This window comes from Lithobates pipiens, unplaced genomic scaffold, assembly GCF_037356315.1.
Source record: "Lithobates pipiens isolate NorthernLeopardFrog02 unplaced genomic scaffold, aLitPip1_a1.2 Scaffold_18, whole genome shotgun sequence".
Lineage (NCBI taxonomy): Eukaryota > Metazoa > Chordata > Amphibia > Anura > Ranidae > Lithobates > Lithobates pipiens.
Genome location: NW_027507758.1, coordinates 72324725 through 72342162, shown reverse-complemented (window position 1 = coordinate 72342162; position 17438 = coordinate 72324725). Strand labels below are relative to the sequence as shown.

At 43.6% G+C, this 17438-nt stretch overlaps 1 protein-coding gene across 2 annotated transcripts in view; it reads right to left on the bottom strand.

Annotated features, from left to right (window-relative positions):
• The window catches only part of TGFB2 (transforming growth factor beta 2), a 203536-nt gene that overhangs the window by 158889 nt on the left and 27209 nt on the right, over positions 1-17438 (bottom strand). The gene's annotated exons all lie outside the window — the stretch shown is intronic.

The window sequence follows — 17438 nt, the reverse complement described above, 5'->3', positions numbered from 1 at the left end:
TGATGTAACAGGTTAAGGGGGAGAGGTGATTGCAGTTGGTTATAGGGAATACAATAGGTAAGGGAATGTAGTACTTGAAGGTTATGACAGTTGGTTATAGTAGATAAAATAGGTAATAGGGAGGGAGGTAGTGGTTGGAGGTCATGGCAGTCAGTTTTAGTTGAAGCAATAGGTTAGGGGAGGCAGTGGTAGCTGGTGATGGCGGTTGGGTATAGTAGGTAGAATAGGAAAAGGGAGGGGTAGTGCTTAGAGGTGATGGCAGTCAGTTCTAGTTGATGCAATAGGTAGAGGGGAGGCATTGGATGGAAGTTATTGCAGCTGGTTATAGTGAATACAATAGGTAAGGGAAGGTAGTGACTGCAGGTGATGACTGTTGGTTATAGTAAGTAAAATAGATAAGGTGAAGGTAGTAGTTGGAGGTGATGGCTGTCAGTCCTTGTTGATGCAATAGGTCATGGGAGGTATTGGCTGGAGGCGATTGTTAGTTATAGTAGATACAATAGGTAAGGGAAGGTAATGGTTGGAGGTGATGACAGTTGATTATAGTAGATAAAATAGGTAAGGGGAAGGGGGACGGTTGTGATTGGAGGTCATGGCAGACAGTTCTAGTTGATGTAAAAGGTAAGGGAAGACATTGGTTGGAGGTGATTGCAGCTGGTTATAGTGAATACATTAGATAAGGGAAGGTAGTGGTTGGAGGTGATGACAGTTGGTTATAGTAAATAAAATAGGTAAGGGGGAGGTTGTAGCTGGAGGTGATGGCTGTCCGACCTTGTTGATGCAATAGATAAGGGGAGATATTGGCTGGAGGTGATTGCATTTGGTTATAGTAGATACAATAGGTACGGGAAGGTAGTGGTTGGAGGTCATGACAGCCAGTTCTAGTTTTGGTTGGAGGTGATGACAGTTGATTATAGTACATAAAATAGGTAAGGGGAAGGTCATGGTTGGAGGTCATGGCAGCCAGTTCTAGTTGTGGTTGGAGGTCATGGCAGCCAGTTCTAGTTGTGGTTGCAGGTCATGGCAGCCAGTTCTAGTTGTGGTTGCAGGTCATGGCAGCCAGTTCTAGTTGTGGTTGGAGGTCATGGCAGCCAGTTCTAGTTGTGGTTGCAGGTCATGGCAGCCAGTTCTAGTTGTGGTTGGAGGTCATGGCAGCCAGTTCTAGTTGTGGTTGGAGGTCATGGCAGCCAGTTCTAGTTGTGGTTGCAGGTCATGGCAGCCAGTTCTAGTTGTGGTTTCAGGTCATGGCAGCCAGTTCTAGTTGTGGTTGCAGGTCATGGCAGCCAGTTCTAGTTGTGGTTGCAGGTCATGGCAGCCAGTTCTAGTTGTGGTTGGAGGTCATGGCAGCCAGTTCTAGTTGTGGTTGGAGGTCATGGCAGCCAGTTCTAGTTGTGGTTGCAGGTCATGGCAGCCAGTTCTAGTTGTGGTTGCAGGTCATGGCAGCCAGTTCTAGTTGTGGTTGCAGGTCATGGCAGCCAGTTCTAGTTGTGGTTGCAGGTCATGGCAGCCAGTTCTAGTTGTGGTTGCAGGTCATGGCAGCCAGTTCTAGTTGTGGTTGCAGGTCATGGCAGCCAGTTCTAGTTGATGCTAAAGGTAAGGGAAGACATTGGTTGGAGATGATTGCAGCTGGTTATAGTGAATACATTAGGTGAATACATTAGGTAAGGGAAGGTAGTGGTTGGAGGTGATGGTTGTCAGACCTTGTTGATGCAATAGGTAAGGGGAGATATTGGCTGGAGGTGATTGCATTTGGTTATAGTAGATACAATAGGTACAGGAAGGTAGTGGTTGGAGGTCATGGCAGCCAGTTCTAGTTGATGCAATAGTAGGCAGTTGGGTATTGTGATTACCATAGGTAACAGGAAGATAGTGGTTGGAGGTGATGGCAATTTGTTATAGCTAGTATTATTGGTAACAGGAATGTAGTGATTTGAGGTGATGGCAGTTGTAGTAGATACAATAGGAAAGGTGAAGGTAGTAATTGGAGGTCATGGCTGTCAGGTATAATAGATACAATAGATAAGGGGAAGCAGTGGTTGGAGGTGATGGAAGTTAGCTATAGTAAATACATTAGTTAGGTACAGGCAATGAACAGAGCGTGCGAATCGGGAAGGAAGGTCGAGTGAAGAAGGAAGCCCTGTTACCGCTTTAAATGAATCCAAGACTAATGGACACCAAACTTTACCAGGTTTTATAATAACTTACAGAATGTTTTCCCCATAATCATCATATATTGTGGAGTTTCCTCTCTAATGCACAAATGCTGAGTTTTTTTACTTTCAAGTAAAGGAGATTCCAAGAACTTGAAAAAGAAATCAAGATGTTTCACTAGCACTCCGCTCTGCAATATAAATAAAACTATTAGAATCCTCTCGCTACCTCTTTGCCCTTTAAATACATTTTCCAGAGATGTATCATATGTACCAAGCGTGTTCTGTAAACTGCAAACAGATGCCTCAGAGCCTGTCATTCCTTTCATCGGATGAGGATGATGCAAGAATGCCTGCCACAGGGAAGTATGAAGATTTTACTGCAGGAGCTTAAATATCCACTTCAACACGACATTTCAACCAAATTTGGGTACCCCGCCTGCCATCCAGATGGCTCGCTTGGCAATTTTTAGGGTTCTTTGTATGGGCAGGCACAAGTTCACATTAAAAAGAATGTCTCTTACTAATAAATGGTTATAATTCCAAGAAAGTTTTAGTGAAACAGAAAATAGCATAAATTACTAATGGCTGAAACCCTACTGGAAGCATAAATCCTAGGCAAAGCTCTCAACTTTTTGAGCTAAGTGATCTTTTTTCCTGCCAGAAAGCTGAGAAGCTCATAAACGTTGTCAGATCTGTACACATTTATTTCTGCTACGCTTGAAATACTGGATGCAAGTTTCTTGGACACAATGGGCTTGATTTACAAAAGGCAAATAGACTGGGCACTTTGCAAAGTACAGTTGCTTCAGAGCTTAGTAAATGAGCAGAAGCACTTCCGCCATCCAATCATGTGCAAGCAAAAATGCTGTTTTTTTTTATTTTGCTTGCATGTGATTGGGTATTCTTTGCAAAGGGAAGCTTTACCTCATTTACTAAGCTCTTTGCAAAGTGCGCAGTCTATTTGCCATTAGTAAATCAACCTCAGATTGGCTGGCCAAAGACCAGAGCCTTTTTTGCAATTCGGCACTGCGTCGCTTTAACTGACAATTGCACGGTCATGCGACGTGGCTTCCAAACATAACTGACGTCCTTTTTTTTCCACAAATAGAGCTTTCTTTTGGTGGTATTTGATCGCCTCTGCGGTTTTTATTTTTTGCGCTAACAAAAAAATAGCGACAATTTTGAAAAAAACAAATTTTTTTACTTTTTGCTATAATAACCCCCAAAAATATATTAAAAAAATTTCCCCCCCTCGTTTTAGGCCGATACATATTCTTCTACATATTTTTGGTAAAAAATAAATAAAAATCGCAATAAGCGTTTATTGATTGGTTTGCGCAAAAGTTATAGCGCCTACAAAATAGGGGATAGTTTTATGGCATTTTTATTAGTATTTTTTTTTTTACTAGTAATGGCGGCGAGCAGCAATTTTTATCGCAACTGTGACATTGTGGCGAACAAATCACACTTTTGGCGCGATTTTGGGACCATTCACATTTATACAGCGATCAGTGCAATTAAAAATGCACTGATTACTGTGTAAATGTGACTGGCAGTAAAGGGGTTAACCACTATGTGGCACTGTAGGGGTTAAGTGTGTCCAAGGGAGTGATTCTAACTGTGAGGGGGAGGGGCTACGCGTGACACGACACTGATCAGCGCTCCAGATCACAGGGAGCGTGATCAGTGACAGTGTCACTAGGCGGAATGAGGAAATGCTTGTTTACATTAGTATCTCCCCGTTCTTCCTCTCCGTGAGACGATCGCGGGTATCCCCACGGATGTCGAGTCCGTGGGACCCGCGATCATGCTCACGGAGCTCGCGTCACGTGCGCCCGCAAGCTGCTTTTTAAAGGGCAACGTACGGGTATGTGATTCTGCCTGTACGTGACCTTCTGAAGCAGTATATGTGCGTGAAGTGGTCGGGAAGTGGTTAACAAGACGGTCATTATTTTTACTTCTGTCTTGTTATTTCTAACTTATCAATAGATTTACAGTAACCAATTGCGCCACCAACTCCCATTTGATAATCTGGCATTAAAGTGTATGTAAACCCTCATAACAAACTCCAGTTGTGACTCAGTAGGGGGCATGTCCTACGTCTGCAGGAAGACCAAAAGCTTCAACACAGAGAGCAAAGCGTCCTACTCTGCTGCTCTGTTCCCCAGTGGTAAGATCGCTAAAGTCGTTCCCTATGGCATCGCTCCCTCTGTAGCCAGATACAGCCTGAGGAAGGGCTTAACATTTTTACATGTGCAATCTTAAAAAAGCATTTCGTATAAATCATTTTATACATTGGCAAGAATTAATATATAAATAGTTTGAAAAGATCATAAATTCATTAAACAAATGGTGCAAAAAATAAAGTTTGTGTGCAAAAAACAAAAAAAAAATCATGAACTGTTCAAATAGTGCTGAAAAGGAGTCCTTGTGAAATCGTAGAGAATTGATTCACCATGAATTATACTCCAGGAAAGGACAATATACACAGTGCCACGTCTATAGAAGAACCCTGATGTCTTGCTTTTGAGACAGGGAAAGAGATTGAGGACATAGATCCCCATTAGACGACCCTTTTATTTTACTGGAAGGGTAGTTGATGATTGGAATGAACTACCAACAGATGTAGTGAGACAGTCAACAGTAAATGGCTTCAAACATGCTTGGGATAAACATAGATCTATAGTCAGACAACAAAGTTAAAGCAGAGGTCCACCCTAAAGTGGACCTTCCGCTCATTGGAACCCTCCCCCCCTCCGGCGCCCCAATTGGCACCTTTCAGGGGGAAGGGGGGTGCAGGTACCTGTACAGTACAGGTATCTGCACCCACTTCCGGCGTAGATTCTGCAGAAGGTACGCCCCTTTCCAAAGGTCCCCCACTGCCTGCTGGGAAACACACGGATCCCAGAGACAGCAGGGACCATCCTTATTGCGCAGCGCGACTCGCACATGCACAGTAGGGAACCGGGAAATGAAGCCGAAAGGCTCCACTTCCTGATTCCCATACCCAAGATGGCGGCGGCAGCACCCGAGAGACGATCGAGAGATCGGCTTCGGGTGCAGACATCGCGGGCGCACTGGGTGGGTAAGTGTCATTATTTTAAAAGTCAGCAGCTGCAGTATTTGTAGCTGCTGGCTTTTAAAAAAAAAAAAAAACGGTGGACACAAAACAATAAATAAAAAAAATAAAAGAAAAATGGGACTCTGACTTTTTTTCTGCTGTTGCTTTTTTAGGTTTCTATGTTAATCCTTTCTCTGCAGCCTCAGGTGCACTGCAGAAGAAATGGACAGGAAGTACTCCTGTTTATTCACAAACTGAAGCATAGTAAACATGGTCATGAATTAACACAGGAGCGACCAGTACCAACCACTCGGTGTGTTCATTCAGGAAAAGAGGGGCCAGTAAACATGGCATGCAACCAGTGGGAGGGAGAGGAGGAAAAAAGCCTTCAGGAAAGGAGGGGCCAGTAAACATGGCAAGCAACCAATAGAGGGGTGTGTGTTGGCGTGGGGGGGGGGGGGGGGGGGCAGGGAGAGGAAGCTGAGCTGTGACCAGCAGCTTTTGGAACTGCCTGCACCATAAAGATGCCTGGGCCCTGTACAAATGGGCCAGTGCTATCCCCTTATTGGCTCTGGGTAGGGGCATTGGAGGAGGAAGTTTTTCCTAAATGAGGACAGGGACAGAGCAGCAAACAGGTCACATCTCACTGAAGGTAAGTAATGTTCCTTGTGCTTATTCGATTTATTTTAGGTAAACCTAGGCCTTAATAGCCCCCACTGTATGTGATGCATACATAGCTCCCAACTGTCCCTGATTTGGAGCAATGTCCCTCTGTCCCTCTTTAATCCTCATTTGTCCCTCATTTTGGTCTGATCTATATAGTTGTATATAAAATTCTCTTTTTATCTTTCAAACAGTGTTTTCTAGTGCTAAACATTTCATCCAAATTCTAAATTGCTGCATTTGTAAATTTTAAAAGCCAATATAAAGGAATATTAGTGGTAAAAAAAAAAGACCTTGTGGATTTAACCACTTACAGACCGGACCATTTTGCTGGTCAAAGACCAGACCACTTTTTGCGATTCGGCACTGCATCGCTTTAACTGACAATGGACCCGCGACCGGACTCACGGGGGTCCCGACCGGCATGCGAGCGCACCGCCGGCGGCGCGCTCGTGATGGCAGGGCGGCATTGAAGATTGGACGTACCTGTACCCCAATATGCCTGCCCGTGCCATTCTGCCGACGTACATCGGCGTGTGCCGGTCGGGAACCGGTTAATAAACCTTTTTTTTTTGGTTAATTCTCTTTTAAGGGGGTGTGACAGCGTGTCCTATGCCTACCTATGTTTGCTAGTAGGTGTCCCTCATTCCCATTTTGAAATGTTGGCATATATGGATGATGACCTAGAGCAGTGATGGCAAACCTTGGCCCCCCAGATGTTTTGGAACTACATTTCCCATGATGCTCACCTGCTCTGCAAAGGGCATGAGCATCATGGGAAATGTAGTTCCAAAACATCTGGGGTGCCAAGGTTCACCGTCACTGACCTAGAGGTACTTCCCACAGCCTTCAGTTTTGGGTAATAGGGAACAACCCTGGAATTGAGAGATGGGTAAGCACCCCAACTTATCCTTGCACCCTTAGCCAAAACCAGCATTGAACCCTTGCAGTGCAGGGGGGACCCCACTACACGGTACTTTTTGTCTAATTCCTGATGTTCAGCATTACCTAAAAGCGAAATGTCCATTGATGAATTCATGGGACGCACGTATGAAGTTTTTATCTTTGGTGGAGAGCGCGGCTGTAATAATAGGGAAGCTCCGTAATTTATTGTCGAGGAAAATCTAAATGTCGTAGCAAAGTGGGAAAAATAGAAAAGGAAACAAAGGAATTTAGTGAATGAAAAAAAAAAACTGGAAAGAATGACGCTCATTGCAATACTTGTGAGAAACACAACAATCCCAGTTCTAACTTCCACAGGAAGTGTTGAAATGACATTCGCTGAAACCTGTCCAACGCTCAGAAATTCAATTATCTCTCCAGAACATTTTTATTTCATCGCTGGCAAACAACAGATGTTTTATTGTTGACTTCTCCGTTTAATGCAACTTCTGTCCTTTGCGTGGGGTGGGTTTGTTTTTTTTTTTGTTTAATTTTATTTCTTTTTTTTTCAGAAAAAGAGAAATTAAAAAAATAAAAAATAAATAAATAAAAAAACAGGGACTTTCTCGATTGTCCGATCTGGCAGCCAGTGTGGCGGCCTACAATCGCTGAAGTTTATGAATAAAACAACGGCCTAGTCAGCGGTGGTAACAGATGTGGTATTTCTCAGTGTGGTGTGGGGTTTGATATGGCCAGCGAGAGCCAAACAAACATGGCCGAGGTCACGAAAACAGAATGTCTTTTTGTGCAGAGCAGAATAATGCCTCTCTATTAGCTAATTCAGTTAATGTTACGCAAACAGAAAACACTGTCTGCTATGGCTTGTTTTTGTTTTGCAGCTGGAGAGAAAAAAATAAATGGGTAAACTTTGCAGGACCATTAACACTGCACAAAAAAACGAAATAAGTCAAATAAAGCGTATGTAAACCCTTACAAAAAAAAATATATAGTTCCCTATTTGCTTACAATCTAAGGTCCCTAACTCACATTCATACATACACATACTAGGGCATGTCTTTGGAGTCTAGAAGGAAACCCGCACAGGCACAGGGAGAACATGCAAACTCTAGTTAGGTAGTGCTGTGGTTGGAATTCGACTTCACACCACGGCGTTCCAGATCACGGACGGAATTTCCACAATTCCGAATCACCGCAAAATGCGGGATGCGCTTGTGATCCCTGTTACTCTCAACGGCAACACCAATTGCGGCGCAATTTTCCTGTGATTGTCGCCTGAAGAATCATGGTGGGACGCCTGCCGCCCAGAAGAAGTTCCTGAACTTCTTTTTGGCAACAGGAGTCCCGTGATTCTGTTGGTGAAATTTTACTGCGATTTGTTGGGCGACAACCGTGGCAAAATCGTGCTGCGATTGAGGTGCCATTGAAAGTAACAGGGACCGCAAGCACATCCTGTGTTTTTTTTGTAGCGATTTGGGATCGTGGGGAGAATCATGGCAAATTCCACCCGGGACACTGAACCTTATCACTTCTGCCTAGCAATGCAAGCTACTTGGCCATTCTGCCTAGCAGCACCGGGGTCGCCGGTTCAAATACCAACCACGGCACTACCTGCTTGGAGTTTGCATGTTCTCCCTATGCCTGTGTAGTTTTCCTCTGGGTACTCCAGTTCCTCCCACATGCCAAAGATAGTTGGCTTGAAATGTCCTGTGCTGCATTAAAATCCCAAGCTGTGTTAGGCCCCTTTCACACTGGGGCAGTGCGGCTGTCGGCAGTAAAGCGCCGCTATTTTTAGCGGCGCTTTACCGTCATTTTAGCAGCGGTCTGCGGCCGCTAGCAGGGTGGTTTTAACCCCCGCTAGCGGCCAAAAAAGGGTTAAAACCGCCCGCAAAGCGGCACTGCAGCGGCGCTTTGCCGGCAGTATAGCCACGCAGTCCCATTGATTTCAATGGGTAGGAGCGGTTTAGGAGCAGTGAATACACCGCTCCTTTCACCGCTCCAAAGATACGGCTAGCAGGACTTTTTTTACCGTCCTGCTAGCGCACCGCTCCAGTGTGAAAAGCTTTCGGGCTTTCAGACCGGAGTGAAAGGGGCTGTTTTTTTCAGGCGCTACACAGGCGCTATTTTTAGTGCTGTAGCGCCTGAAAACCACCCCAGTGTGAAAGGGGCCATATCAATTCTGCCCTTCTGTGAACTAAAATCCCCCCCCCCCTTCAGAAGGGATGTGCAGAGGGAAAGAGTTCTGTAGTTCCAACACTTTTTGTCCTAGGGTGACAATGCTGCTCCTCTACAAATACGGTGAGGAAACGTTGTCACCCAAGGACAGTAAGTTGATGGTAAGGTTACCAGGTGAAAATAAAGGTAAAAAAGAAAACAATGAAGCCACCACATCCAAGTCAGGTCATACACCACAGGTTGAAGGAAAAGAAAATTACTCAGTGCTGATGGGGGAATCCCTCCTGCGGGGCTATTATATTCTGACAGCGGGAGGTTTCCCAGCCATCAGAATACAATAATCTAAAGCTACCAGCAGTGATTGAATGATGAAACTCTGACAGACTGGTTGTAATGAAGGTCAACTTTAGTACAACCAGCCTGCCCATACATAGATCAAAATTCATCTAGTTCTTGCTGAACCGGCCAAATTTTAATCCATCAATGCCTGGCTTAAGGATAGTATGCTGCAATATATTACATTGTAGTGCTCAGGTGTTGATAGACAAAGTCAGTGGCCTCCAAACTGCGGCCCGGGGGCCAGATCTGGCCCTTCGCTTGCTTATATCCAGCCCTTGGGGCACTATTTTATCCACTGATACTAGCACTGGGGCATAATTTCCCCTAATGACACCAACGATGGGGAACAATTCCTCCCACTGACACCAATGATGCATTTTCTCCCAATAACACCAACAATGGGGCCCAATGACACCAATGATGGGACACAATTCCTCCCAATGACAGGGCAAAATTTCTCCCAATGACATTAACAATGAACAACAGGGCCCAATAACACAATGGGACACAATTTCTCCCAATGACACTAAGGATGGGGCACCATTCCTTCCACTGACACCAAAGATGGGGCATTATTTTTTACCACTGACATTGGGACCTTTTCTGCTCCCGTTGGCCACAGTCTGGCACCCCTAAAGCCTGAAAGACAGTTAACATGGCCTTTTGTTTTCAACCTTTGGAGACCCTTGGACGAGGAAATATCTAGGTTTGGCAAGCAGGCGCTGCACACAAAACAGATTTATATCCTTCAGCTTTAAAGTGGAGTTTAGTGGTTGGAGGGGGGATCCATGCAAAACACAGGGACCATATCTAAACTCCATGCAGAGAGCGCTGTTGCTGGAAACTGAAACCAGAACCCCAGCCCAGCAAGGCAAGAGTGCTAAACCATCAAGCTGCCCTTTCACTTTCTTTTTAATAAAACGCTGCTTTATTTACAAGGCTCCTTGCCAGAAAGGAGGAAAAATGCAATTTCCTCAACGGAAGCAATGTTCTGCATCTTCTTTACTTAACTGCTCTTTATTCAAGAGAAATCGGCCCAAGAAGGAGGCAAATAATTTTATTTCACTTCCTAAATTCACAGAGTGCTTCTTTTTCTCAGCTGCTATTATGTGTGCTAAACATCTAAGCCCAAAGTGTAAAGGGTTATTATGATGATACATGAAGGAGGACTGGCTGAAGGCACACCTTGAGTCAATATTTTCAGATCAGAAAAACAGTATGGAGCTAAAGCCCAATTTCGGGCAGCATAAAAAAATACCCATAGAGTAATCCTCCCCCCCCCCCCACCCCGCAGTGAAAGGGTTAAATGCTCAATTATTCTAGAGCAGCTATTCTCACCTTTTTACTTTGTTAGAACATATGAAATAATTTTAAAATCTTAAGGAACCCTTAGGCCGCGTACACACGCGCGGACTGTTGGCCCAACTTTGTCCGTCCAACAGTTTGAGCGAACAGTCCGCTCAAAGTTAGCATGGACGGACATGGCCACACACGACGGACGAACAGTTTGCTGAAACCGTGCGCGATGACGTGAACGGCACGTACGACGGGACGAAAAATACGACGTCCTATACACTGCAATGCAACCTTCCGACGTGGAAATCCTTTCTGAGCATGCGCGAGACTTAGTTGGCCGAACAAGCCTACACACGAGCGAACAGTCCGCTGAAACCTTGTTTCAGCGGACAGTTTTTCGGAATTTCCGTAAGACCTTGTTCGGCCAACTGTCCGCTGAAACTGTCCGCTGAAGCCCCACACACGAGCGGACTGTCCGCCCAAACACTGTTCAGCGGACAAGGTTGGGCCAACAGTCCGCGCGTGTGTACGCGGCCTTACTAAAAACCAATTCATTGGAGATTGGCCCCCATTACAATGATGGTCAGGATACCACCCTTACAGACCACTAAAAAGGTGTCATGCAGCTGGCTCTGCCAAATGGTATTGGCCCTTGAATTATGCAGGCGCCATTAAATAGGGGGTCAATCAACCATAGCTCATGGAACTCCAAGCATAAACCTGATGATTTTGCTAAGGGTTAGCCACAGAATCAACTACTGTACCCTGGTTAAGAATGGCTGTTCTAGGGAGAAAAGAATTAGCAGTAATACATAATACACACCTTATTTCTCACTCCCGTAGCCTTCCCCCAGCTGCACAACTGATTCCCCAAAGCTGCCTATCTAAGACATCGAGGACCTGCGCACATTGAGGAGCATGCAGCGTGCCGGCTGGGATTTGGCATTGTAAACTTAATTTTTCTGCTCCCGAGAGTTAGTTTAAAGTTGTATGTAAACCAAAAACTAAAACTGTAACATATTGCAATCCTTAGATGTGGTGGCTGCATTTGCCTTCACTTTTCAGGCTAAGAACTTTTTCAGCAAGTACTGAAAGTACCTGTCAATCTTGCCAAAAATGCAGTATCCTTGCCATTTACTGTGGATTAAAAAAATAAAATAAAAAAAAGCACAAATAACCTTATCTTTATTGTGTAATGATCAATAGCAAAAAAATGTTTTCCTTACGCCAGGTGTAATCCTGGACCCTGACCTCTCCTTTCAGACATACATCCAAGCTACTAATTCACTCCATTGTTATCTCCCTCCTAACCATCTTCTTGGTTTGAGAGCATTTTGCAAGACAAGCTACATTTTTAAATAAACTTTGACTTGATATACAAGTGATGTCTTGATATACAAGTAGCGTCATGTCACAACAGAGTATGCCTCTAAGCCCTTGTACACACGGTCGGAGATTCCGACAACCAAATCCGTCGGATTTTGTCCATCGGATTTTGTCCGACGGATCTTGTCCGAAACCGTTGCATACACACACGGTTGGACAAAGTTGGAAAATCCGATCTTTCAGAACGTGATGACTCAATTTCGTTACAATGGGACTACGTTCAGGCTAGTAGCCAATAGCTTTGATGTAGGAATTTGATCTGAGCATGCGTGGCACTTTGTCCGATCGGAATTCTCTACACATGATCGGAGTATGTCCAATCGGAGCAGTTTGTCGGAAAATATTTCCAGCAAGTTGGAAAATTTGGTCCGACGGATATTTAGACGGAAACAGTCCGATGCATACCACACACAGTCGGAATATCCGACAAACCGCTCCAATCGGACACATTCCGACGGAATCTCTGACCGTGTGTACAAGGGCTTAGTGTACCTTTTTTCAGCTCCCATCCATATAGGTGGTCCTTACAACATGTGGCCTTAAAGTCCACTGCATGCTCCTCTCACATTTAGCAACATATTGCTACACTTAGAGGCGCCTCTCTTTTATTTTATACTCTGTAGCTCCGGCTGGATTTTCCTTCTAATCCTATTGTGGAGGCTGCCATTTGTGGATGGACATTTTATGGTTACACAACCTATCACATCACTATAATCTTTTTATATGGACTATAAATGGAAGAACCTATGAATAAATGGTTGTGGAACTAATCATTTGAGGTTCCATTATTTCTTATGGGGAAATTTGCTTTGATATACAAGTGTTTTGGATTACAAGCATGTTTCTGGAACCAATTATGATCGCAATCCGAGGTTTTACTGTATACTACTATTAACCTACCACATAATGGAGTTGAACACAGGCAGCCATGTTTGAAGTCCAACCTGTAGAACAACCATGGCTTCCTCCAAAGATACATTGGAGAAAAGGCCTCTCCATAAAGGGACAGAAAGTTATTCACAGGAGTATCATTGTTACTTTCCTTCTATAAACTACTATTCTCATCACCTTCCATGTAAAGCAAAGGAAGACATGTTTGAAGCCCAGCCTGGGTGACAACGACGGCACCATCCATAGATATAGTACAGTGAGTGAGTGTTGCCACCCTAGGACAGAAAGTGTGTTACTACTCAGGGGACCACCAGATGAAAAGAAAAGAAAAAGAAAGCACGGCAAAACAAAACGAATGCAGCCACCACATCACAGAAGTGGTGGACTGCAACATATTACATTTTTGTTTGTGGGTTTGTTAATTCTTAAAGTGGTAGTAAACCTAACCTGTCCATTTTCCACCATCTAAAGCATTATTAAGCAGTTAACTTATTGCTCTATGTAGAATCTTTCCTACTTTGTTAGTTTTCATGTAACCCATCCTTTTCTTTTCAGTGACATCATCGGCGCATACACATTTTGTCAGATTTTTCTGGTATGCTCTTTGTGTCGTAAATGTCCTGCATTAATAAGCCAGGGCTACGTAATTTCCTTCTTCCAGCAGCAGCTCTGAGATCCCATGTGACTTAGTTCCCATTCACACACGTGAGGGTAAGCAGGTCGACTCTGATTCGCAGGACACAGTTGCCATAGTGACCCTGCAACAAAAACGAGGCTTGGCTAAATATTTACTGCGCGTGTGCGAGTTTATAGACCGGGAGAAGGAGGGGCGGAACTCCGGAGCGCATTGCACGACAAAGACAATGTTTATGATGGCGGCGGCTGTACCCAGAAATGAGCATAGGGATAAACACGCAAAATAAAAGTAAGAAACATACAACGGGGCTTGAATTTGCTGTGCAATTATTTACAATGGTTTACTATAACTAATCAGACAATTCGATCGTGTGTGGGCTCCCTCGGATCTTTGCTGTCCAAAAATCTGAAGGACTTTAGAATTAAAACATGTTTCTAATTTTTCCACTGGAACTCCGCCGGACCCAGTTCCTATGGAGAAAACTGTTCATCTGTATGCTAGTCCGACGGATGAAAACCGACGCTAGGGCAGCTATTGGCTACTGGCTATGAACTTCCTTATTCTAGTCCGGTCGTACGTCATCACGTTCTAATCCGTTGGAATTTGGTGTGAAAGTGTGTGGCCAAGTCCGTTCATTCGGAAAGTCCATCGGAACTCCGCTGAAAGTCCGTCGGGAAGACCGTCGGACCTAGTCTGCCGGAAAAGTCCGGTTGTGTGTACGCGGCATAAGAAATTCAGCTGAGGCGCGCCGGCGTTTACTACCGTTTTAAAAGAGAAACTCCAGTCTAATTAAATTATATACGAACACAATCACTAAAATCTCATAAACTGTAACATGGTAATGTCATTGTAAAAGTCCCTAGAAAGAGAATCCGCTGCAATGACGGAGTAACAGGACATGCTGTATTCGGAAACATAGAAAACTGTATCTTTTAGGCTTTTGGAGTTGTATATGTAAGCTAGAAAACTATTTTAAATGAATAAAGTAAATAAATCAACATTCTAGGTAATGCTGAAGCTATCTGCCAATGCAGGTCACTAAAAACGTGAGTACAGTAGTATGCAAACAGCGGGTGAGTCCCTTAGGCACCGTGTAGTAATTCACACAGAAGGAACCCATTATCTAATGAGTCATGTTATAACATGTCAAATGAAATGATCCTACTATTTATGATAGCGGCCTAATATTCTGGCCTGGAATTGCTCAAATATCGGGCACAGAGCAAATTACATGCCGAATCACAGCAGCTAATTAAAAAAATCTTGCAACCGGATATTCACATCTGTGACATGGAAAAAGACAAGCCTAAAATTAATTGTTTTCAGAAGATGCTTGGAAGACTTTCTGAATTACCATGCACAATGCACTGCGGCGGTGTTAAAGAACAACACCAGGCAAACAGCTAAATGCACAGATGAAATAAATGTTTTACCTGCTAAGGGATCTATACTTCTGTCCATCCAGTCCTAAGAGATACACAGCTCTATCAGATGGATGACACCACTTATATTGGTACAGTTAAAGAAGCCCTGTCATCAACATCGAAAACTGCAGGTAAAGGCCCAGAAAAATCAAGTATTTTAAATGCTTATTTGTAGTGTTTTTCCTTTTCACGTATGAATTTTTAATTGTATATTTTATTTTTTTATTGAATGTTTAAATGTATATTTAATACTGCTAGAAAATGTGACCACTCTAGGAATGGTCAAGTACCTAGCACTGTTCCGTCCCTTAAAGAGGTGACGGAACAGTCCCTCTTTAAGGGACAAAAAAAAAAAACTTTGGGAAAAACAAAAAACAAAACCCTGCAAAACAAAGGCATAATGAGCTAGTATACATAACATACTAGCTCATTTTGATATACTTACCTTACAACGATGCCCTGAATCGAAGTCTGCACTCTGAACACCCGGCTGACATCTTCCACAGGATTTACTTCCGGGTTCACAACTCCAGCGCTCTGATTGGCCAAAACCCAGATGACGTTACTCCCGCACATGCACGCAGGAGCCGCCGGTCATGGCACAAGTCCTGAAGAATCGGCACCAGCGGCCCTGTTTCTTCAGTGCGCATGCGCCAATGACGTCGGCAGCAGGGTATATACTGAATATTTCCTAGGCTGTGCAAGTTTAGGAGATGTTCACGGTACCTACAGGTAAGGCTTGTTATATGCTTACCTGTAGGTAAAAGTGGTGCAACAGACACTTTTACAACCACCGGTGTTTACAACCACATTAATGGAAAATAATTATTACAAAACTGCATTCATTTGTGTATTTTCTGTCTGCCTGGAGTTCAGCTTTAAATGCAATGTTGAAACACATATGGAAAAACTCTTAGCTACCGAAATATTTATTCAGCAATGAATATTTACTTGTATTATCTCAGATTTATTGGACAGTATTAAGGGTCGTACAGAAACCAGCCAACATTCGGCCCGTGTGTATGACAGCCGATCTGACAGCTTCTGACCAAAAAAAAAGGTCTGCAAATCGGCATCCGTGGCTTCTGGCGGGGGGCTTCCCCCTGTCAGAACATAATATCTCAGTGGGAAAGATAGCTGTACTAACAATGGATAGTTAGTACATCAGCTCTTTCTGAGCTCTTCAGTTGTTTTGCCTTCAGCCCGCTGGGTTGAATGAAAAAATAATAATAATAGTGTGTACTAGGCTTATGTATGGATAAAAACATTTTTAAAGCCCCCAATTTTCCAGATTTTATGTCACTGCCCTGCCTCCTATCTAATTAATAGACAGGTGTCATGGAGGGGAGAGGCAGGGCCACAGGGTACATCACACTCTCAAACTGATTTTTTTGCCTCCTGCCATTCTAATAAATACAATATATAGAAGACTGCTTGCAGAAAAGCCATTACCTTGTTCAATTATTTTTTTCTATAGACTGTTCTGGCATTTTATATCAGACCGCAGCTGGAAATAGCAATCTCAGCATTCAACTAAAACTAGCTGCAGGCTTCAGATGGCATTTAAAGTTATTTCGATCTAAACACTGGCCTAATCTTGGAGGAAACACTAGTATCCTAAAATATTCGACAAACTGTGAGTTCTCCAGGAAAACGTTCCACTAGAAGTGTCTGCTACTACCTGAAAACAAAACCATCAATATCTAAACCAGTAGTTCCCAAACTGTGGCCCACAGGCCAGATGCGGCCCTATGCTTGCCCTTATACTTTTACTGAAATGATTGGGCGCCATTCCTACCATGCACTATTTATTCCATTTATACACATGCCACAAGACATAATCATTTCCAGTGAAAAAGATAAGCACAATTCCTCCCACAATATCCACTGACGGCGCATGCTTTCTTCCAATGACGCCAACGATGGGTAATTTTTCCTCCTCCTGTTGACCACAATTGGTAGCTAATATTTTTACTTCTGCTGATAACTAATCCTGAAACATTTTTTACTCCCACTGATTACTAAGCCTAAGGAATTGTTCACTCCCACTGACAACTGACACTGGGGCATTTGCTACTCCCACTGGCCATAATATGGCCTTCCAAAAGTCAGGAAGAATGGGAACCAGCCTTTTGGTTAGAAAGGTTTCCTTAACTGAAAGCAGCCAAATCTGCAAACAATTAATATATTTATGAATGAATCTAAATAATGGAGTAGGAAAATACATTAAACCTGATTCTAGATCAGCCTTTCTCAACCTTTTCAACACAGAGGAGCCCTTGAAATAGTTCTCCAGTCTTTGGGAACCCCTGCTAAAAATGTAAAATCTACAACTCATGATACATTAGTGTGATGGTCAGTGGGCAAAATGGTCCTTACACTTGTGGTCAGTGGGAAGAATTACCTCCTTACAGATAGCTAAAAAGATCAATGGTGTGAGTGGGAACTTATCTGAAAGGCAGAAACGGCCCAATGCTGAAGGAACCCCTAGCAACCTCTGGAGGAACCCTAGG